This window comes from Chrysochloris asiatica, unplaced genomic scaffold, assembly GCF_000296735.1.
Source record: "Chrysochloris asiatica unplaced genomic scaffold, ChrAsi1.0 scaffold00258, whole genome shotgun sequence".
Classification (NCBI taxonomy): Eukaryota; Metazoa; Chordata; class Mammalia; order Afrosoricida; family Chrysochloridae; genus Chrysochloris; species Chrysochloris asiatica.
Window position 1 is genome coordinate 1042249 of NW_006408776.1, and position 6845 is coordinate 1049093.

The following is a 6845-nucleotide window of genomic DNA, read 5'->3' on the forward strand; positions in this document are numbered from 1 at the left end:
TGTTTATATCCTGGTGTGGCACTGTAGGTTAATGCGCCAGATTGCAAAGCCATTTGAACTGCATGTCAGTGGTTCAAGCTCACCAGCTGCTCCTTGTAAACCCTGTACAGGGTCACTGTGGGTAACAACTGACTTCATCAAGGCACTTTTAACAACAACAACAACTATATACATATATGCCTATACTTACAACAGGGCTTCAAAAAGTTCATGGAAAAATTAATTATCTTTTTTATTTTATTTTTGTAATTCTATTATCTTTTCATTCTATTTTTCCACAATTTTTTTTGAAGTTTTTATTGTGAATTATATGATAGTTTACATGGGAGAACATTAGCTTTACATTCATCCTATTGTATTTCATTTCATTGCAATGATTACAGTCCCCTCCATGTATCATGAAACAACCAAAGGGTACACCCTACAAGCCTGCCTCCCTCCTGGCCACCAGCATAAAGCCCCTCTCCCTCCCTGAATCCAAAGGCCCCAGCTGCTCTATCTCTCCATGTCATCATCTTTGCCTCTATATCTGATTCTCTCGCTTGTTGTTGTTGTTAGGTGCCATCGAGTTGGTACCGACTCATAGCGACCCTATGTACAGCAAAACGAAAACACTGCCCGATCCTGGGCTAACCTCATTACTATTGCCACGCTTGAGTCCATCGATGCTGCCACTTGGCCAATCCATCTTATTGGGGGTCTTCCTCTTTTTCTCTGACCCTCCACCTTGGCAAACATGATATCCTTCTCCAGCGACTGGTACCTCCTGACAATATGTCCCAAGTATGAGAGACGAAGGTTGGCCATCTTCTCTGGATAGGGTCCCACAAACTTTTTGAAGTCATGGACACAGTAAAGCCTGTGTTTGAAAGTTTTCAGAGATTGAAAATCCACTTATTTTCCACACTGGACTGGTTCACACCCACCATTCTCTCCTCAGAAACCCTATACAGGGTTGCTATGGGTCAGAACCAGTTTGGCAGCGCTTAACAATAACAACAACAGAGAGCCATAGAAAAGTGCTAAGATGGCCCCCTGTCAAAGGCTGAAAGGCAGCAAGATCCAGAACCCTCCAGTACTGGTGGACCCCAGTTCTCACAGCTTTCAATGTGTACATGTGAGGAGGCTCGAAAATATTTATGGGAAAATGGAACTGAAAGACAGCGGGGTTTTCCCCACAAGGTTTTTGAAGCCTCCTCCTATAAACCGTGTTCTAGCTTCCCCTTAAATCTTGTTGATACTATCAAAAGACTGCTTTTTTCATTAAAATCATTACATCTTAAAATTCCTCAGGAGAAAAATATTTGCAACTTATTACACTTAGCTGGCAGCCGGGAGGTTGGTGGTTCGAACTCACTAGTCCCTGATTATGGAGCAGTTCTGTTGCTGTTAGTGCCGTTAAGTCAGTTCCGACTCTCAGTGACCCTGTGTAGTGTTTCCAAGGAGCAGTTGGTGGATTTGAACTGCCTACCTCGTCACCAGCAGTCCCGTGCTGACCCTAGAGCACCACACCAGCATATGTAGTCTGCTGTGAGGCCGCCACGAGTCAGCTTCCATAGTGTATGTGGCAACAACTGCATGTGTATCTCAAGCAAACCAAAATACTCCTCTGCTGTGTTCTACTATAAAAAGTTGTTTCTTTCTGAAACCAATCTGAGTTTATTTCATGATATCAGTAGTTATACTTCTAAAATGAATTTCAGAGCAACCCAGTTTATAAGGTCACTGAAATGAAGAAACAGAAATGTCAGTACTGATAACTTCAGTTAAGTTCAGAATGGTTTTCTATGAGTCATCAGCATTGACCCAACAACAATGAATTTCATTTTTTGGTAGTATTCATTTCTGAATTTTAATATAACTTCTGGGTTAAACAAATTAAAAAGTAACTTTATTTTAATTTGTAAACTTGCATATTTTGAGATGAACAATACAGCCTCTAATCAAAAATAACTTTCCCCAAGGTTTTAAGTTTTGTACTCATTGTCTTATTACTTCTATTCCCTATACTTACAGAACTCTTCATATTATTTGAGGCTGGGAAAAAAAAAAAGTTTTCTTGTTTTCTATTTGTCATGTTGTTTTCCTGTTGCATATGAGTTATAGTTGATGTTTATAGTGTGGGACTTACAAAACGAAAAGTCCCAATTTTGACTTCTTGGCCTAAAAAGGACATGACTAATTATATATGAAATGAATTTGTATCTCTTGATTTACAGGAGGGGGAAATGATGATAATATAGCTCTAATTGCCTTTCTCTGAAGAAGAGTTCTGAAGTACTGATAACTAAATTTCAGTATTATCATTTTTAATCTTATCCTTCTCCAAGCCACAGAAAATTCCTCCCCAAAGTTACAACTGACCCATAATTGGGTCTTCAGGATTCTTTTCCGTATTGTTCATAACTACTTGGATTTCCTTTTCAAAAAAGTTTTGTCCTAAGAATGTTTACTCTCTGAGTTCCTGGCTACCTTACTAGACTCTCACTCGTTGGGGTTTGGGATCGTATGAGAATTTGAGGTAGAACTTTTTCTGTTCCTGTGTACTGTTGACAAAGAGTTGCCACTCACAAGAGGTCAAGTGTTTTAAACTCAGATGATTCCAAGACGAAGGCCTTAACCACTTTTTGCAGCTGATTTATTCAAACAGCAGCTTAGTTTATGGGCTCTGCAAGAAAATTATGAAGCAAATCTGTTGAAACAACTTCCCAGCACTCAGCTGAAAGGACTAATGGAAGATGATACTAACCCACCATTTCCTCTTATGACACTTGTAAGGATTATGTCTGTATGTTTCAGTTATTTTTGTTGATGGTGGTGTTTAAGATGATTAAATAATCCACAATTAAGTATCAGGGTAGCTTCTCTTGGACAGGCACCAGTGCAGCAGAATCGTCACCCTCTAAATACTTGAGGTAAAGGAGCTCTGGTAGTGTAGTGGTTACGAATCGGGCTGTGAACCGCAAGGTCAGCAGTTCGAAACTACCAGCTGCTCTGTGGGAGAAAGATGAACCTTTCTGCTCCTGTAAAGATTTACAGCATCGGAAATCCTGTACAGGTTCCCTAAGAGTCAGAGCCGACTCGACGGCACATAACCACCAACCACCAAATATTTGAGGTTAGATAAACCTTCCTGATTTTCTTAGTGCTTGCTTGTAAGCAGCTCCTTCAGTGTTTGGGGCCATTTTTCTGCCAGATCCATCTGTGCACAGGAAGCAGGCTGGGAAGGGAGTGTGTTCCACAAGTGGGGTCTATGGCAGACCTGGGTCACTTTTGCATTTCTGTTGTTTTTCTTTAACTGCAGATTCTGTACATCTGTTTGTGGGGAGGAGAGTTGCTACTCAGGAAAGGATTTAAGAGACACATTCCAAATGACATCTCAAAGTGTGCATGGTGGGAGGTCATTTAACAGGAGTGTGGGATGGTCTACTCCGGGACGCACTAAGCTAAGAAGGGGGAGATGATAAAATCATGTTAATAGGAAGAATGGTCCCAGCCTGCGTGGTCTGTGTGCTTTTTAAGGGGGGTTGTTGTTGGTGGTAGTTAAGGCTCTAATTGAGATATCGTGGTCACTTGGCAGAGTTGATTATGGTCTGCCCACCTGCCCACGGGTGCTGTGTTGGCTCCACAGTACCGTGAGTACAGCGAGCAGAGGTGCCTACAGATCCCTGATTAGACTTAAGAGCCCCTGTCACCATTGTGTGTCTTCATCCAGCAGAGGACAGGAAGGTTCCTGTTCTGCGGCCTTAGGTAAATGACTGAGACTTGAACCCAAAGGCAAGCCCCACTTTCCCCCCCATGAGACCCAAGGCCTTGAGAGGGAGTGAGGCGGGTTTGCTCTCCCTGCAGGAATCCCTTTCCACTTGGCAGAGAAGCTCCACTGGGTCTTGCGTTCAAACCAAAGCAGCAGCACTCTGTCTCCTGCCTGCCTCCACCCCTACCCCACAGCCAGAGCCCAGACGTGCAGCGTTCGCAGCTCTAGATCAAGAGGAAGACAAAAGCAAATTCAAGTTGAGAAGCACATGGCAGAAATTAGAAATAAAAACCATATGTCCCAAAGCAGTAACCTTACAGATTATAAAAACCAATGAAGTGCTCTCCACCTGGGTCAGCTGAAATTCTAGCCATCACATGCAGACCTGTATATATATATATATACACACACACACACACACATACATATACATATATTAAAATAGGGCCCTGTAATCCCACAAAAACCGTCTCTACTCTCCATTTCTTTGGGCGCCAGTCATATATAAGGTGGGGAAAGGGTCCAAGGAAAGCCACAATTGGTAATGAATGGCCTGTCACCATCTGCGGGTCATTGCCCCAGGCCAGGCTGCCGAGGCCTGGTGATGAGAGGTGAAAACGAATGAGCCCAGGGAAGGTCGGAGCAGAGGGAAGTAGTAGATGAAATGACAGCCCAGCCCAGATGAATGTCTGATTGTACCCTCCGCACAGTGTAAATAGTCTGTTGCTATTTCAGGGTGGCTGGCTTGCTCAGTAACACACATGTTCCAAATAAGGATTCTGCATGAAAGTTCCTATGTCCATTGTGTTTGGCTGTGGGTGCAAGAGCTACCCTACTAATTTTAAAGGCTGGTGCCAGGCGATCCCCACCCCCAGGCTGCAAGGAGAGCAGCTGGGAGGCTACTGGTAATGCAGGGAGAGGAGATGGAAGGGGTTTCCACACCTTGCTTCTCCACTGAGTTCTTCCAGCAGCCCACGCACTTGTGTGTCTCTTCCCAAAGGCTGGCGGCTTGGTGAAAAAGAACCAATGCCATTTCTGGAACAGGGTTCAAATGTTTACTCCCAGCATTAACCATGTGGCCTTGGACGTGGCTTCTGTTTGCTCTCATGGGGATTGAAACACTTGGTAAAGGCCCTGGCACATGGTGGGCATATAGATCGCATGAAAGGAATCTACACCTGTATCTTGGGAAATACTGGTCGTAACAGGTTGTAGGCTGTGGTCTTCCCTGAGGGGTTCACTGCCTTGTTTCTAGTATGGAGGTGCTGACAGGTGCTGACCTCTGCACCCATCATGACGTTCTCAGGATGTTGTTTCCTATAGTCAAACCACAATGGCAGTGTCGGTGCAGTGGTAGCATTCTTGCCTTCCATATGGGAAACCCAGGTTCGATTCCCACCCAGTGCACCTCATGAAGTCGCTGCCTGTCTCAGTGGAGGCTTGTGTGTTGCTATGATGCTGAGCAGCTTCCAACAGAACTTCCAGACTAACATGGATTAGGGAAAAAGGCCTAATGATCTACTTCCGAAAATCAGCCAGTTAAAGACCTCCGGATCACAAGGGATGGCTCTCCAGTTTGTAGCCGCTCCAGAGCAGGACACAGGACTAGGTGGTGGTCTTCCCGGTCAAACTTGGGTTGCTAGGAGTCAGGGCTGACTAACAAGAAATAGACCAATAAACATACAAGTTATTGCTTCTGAACTTATTTGTAAATTACGTTTCTTTTCCCCACAGGCTTTGACAGGCTTTCTTGTTTCATACTTGTCTCCGTGCATGGGTCTCAAAGCTGGAGTGTTCTAGGGTCCCCAGGAAGGCTGAGATTTCAGATCATGTAAAGAGGTGGATTTTTAAAGTAAAGATTCTTCTCAGTTACTTGAATACTAAATCCACATTTAAAGTATAACTGCAGACGATGTTACATAACCAAATGAATGCTAAAAGTTTAGACACACCAGCCTTGGGAATCAGGAGACCCAATTCTGACCCAATGCAATGGGCCTGGCCGTGTCATTAACTAGCTGGGACCTTGGCCACACCCCTTACACTCTCTGGAACACTTCCCTCTGTACAGAGGAGGAGGGGGATGGAACTAAACTAGCTGGCTTCTTCCAACTCTAAGATTGTGTGACATTTTTGGCAAATGCGAAATTCCATAGGGTCTTTTACCCAGCCAGGGGAGTGCAGGAGAGACATGATTTAAAAACCATGTATGATTGTGCTTGAGACTGAACACCAGGTCATCATCACTGGGGTGGGAGACCCAGCCTTTAGATTTTTCACCAGGATGGCCCACCTCCCCATTGCAAAAACCCATCAAGGTTCTTTCACCCTCCCCATATCTACGGACCAGCCAAGATATTGACAACGCTGAATTCTACCTGCATATTTTCCTTCCATTAGGGGAGGGCACTGGGGTGTTTTTGGCTTACCGGTCAGTCTCATCTACAGCGGCCCATATAGACCCCTTTTCTCACAAATTGGCCGCTCAGTTGCCCTTTAAGTGCACTTAAGTTCAGAGACATTTGTGTCCCCTCAGCGAAGGCGGCCTTTCTGTTTGCCTGCTGATCCTTCCCTGGGTGGCCAGCTTACATGTCACAGGCTGCTAATGCTCTTGGTCACCCCATTGCTCAACATCTTGGAAATGACAACTGCATGGAGACCTAGCTTGGTAAGGGCCAGCCCTCACAGGCCCAGTGGAGAGCCTTATTTCAGTGGGAGAGCCCAGTTCTTTTCTGACTTAGAGGAAGTTCATTCTGGATCATGCAAATTTCATTTGGTGTTTCTTCTCTTGGTACCCCACTTGGTCCTGTGTTTCCTTCTGCCTCCTACCCACCAGTATATGACAGCAAGGCTGCTTGTGTGAAAAGGGGCCCAAATAGCATTTGCCTAGAATTTATTTTGAATACTTAAAATGTTCAACAAGAAGAGGAAGACAATGTTGAGCCTCTACTCTGTACCAGGTAAGTTATATATATACCTTCATTATTTTAAGGCATGCCATTTTACAGAGGGTGAAAGTGAGGCACAGAGAGGCTAAATAATTGTTCAAGGCACACAGCAGCAGAGCAGGGATCCTATTCTATGTCTATTA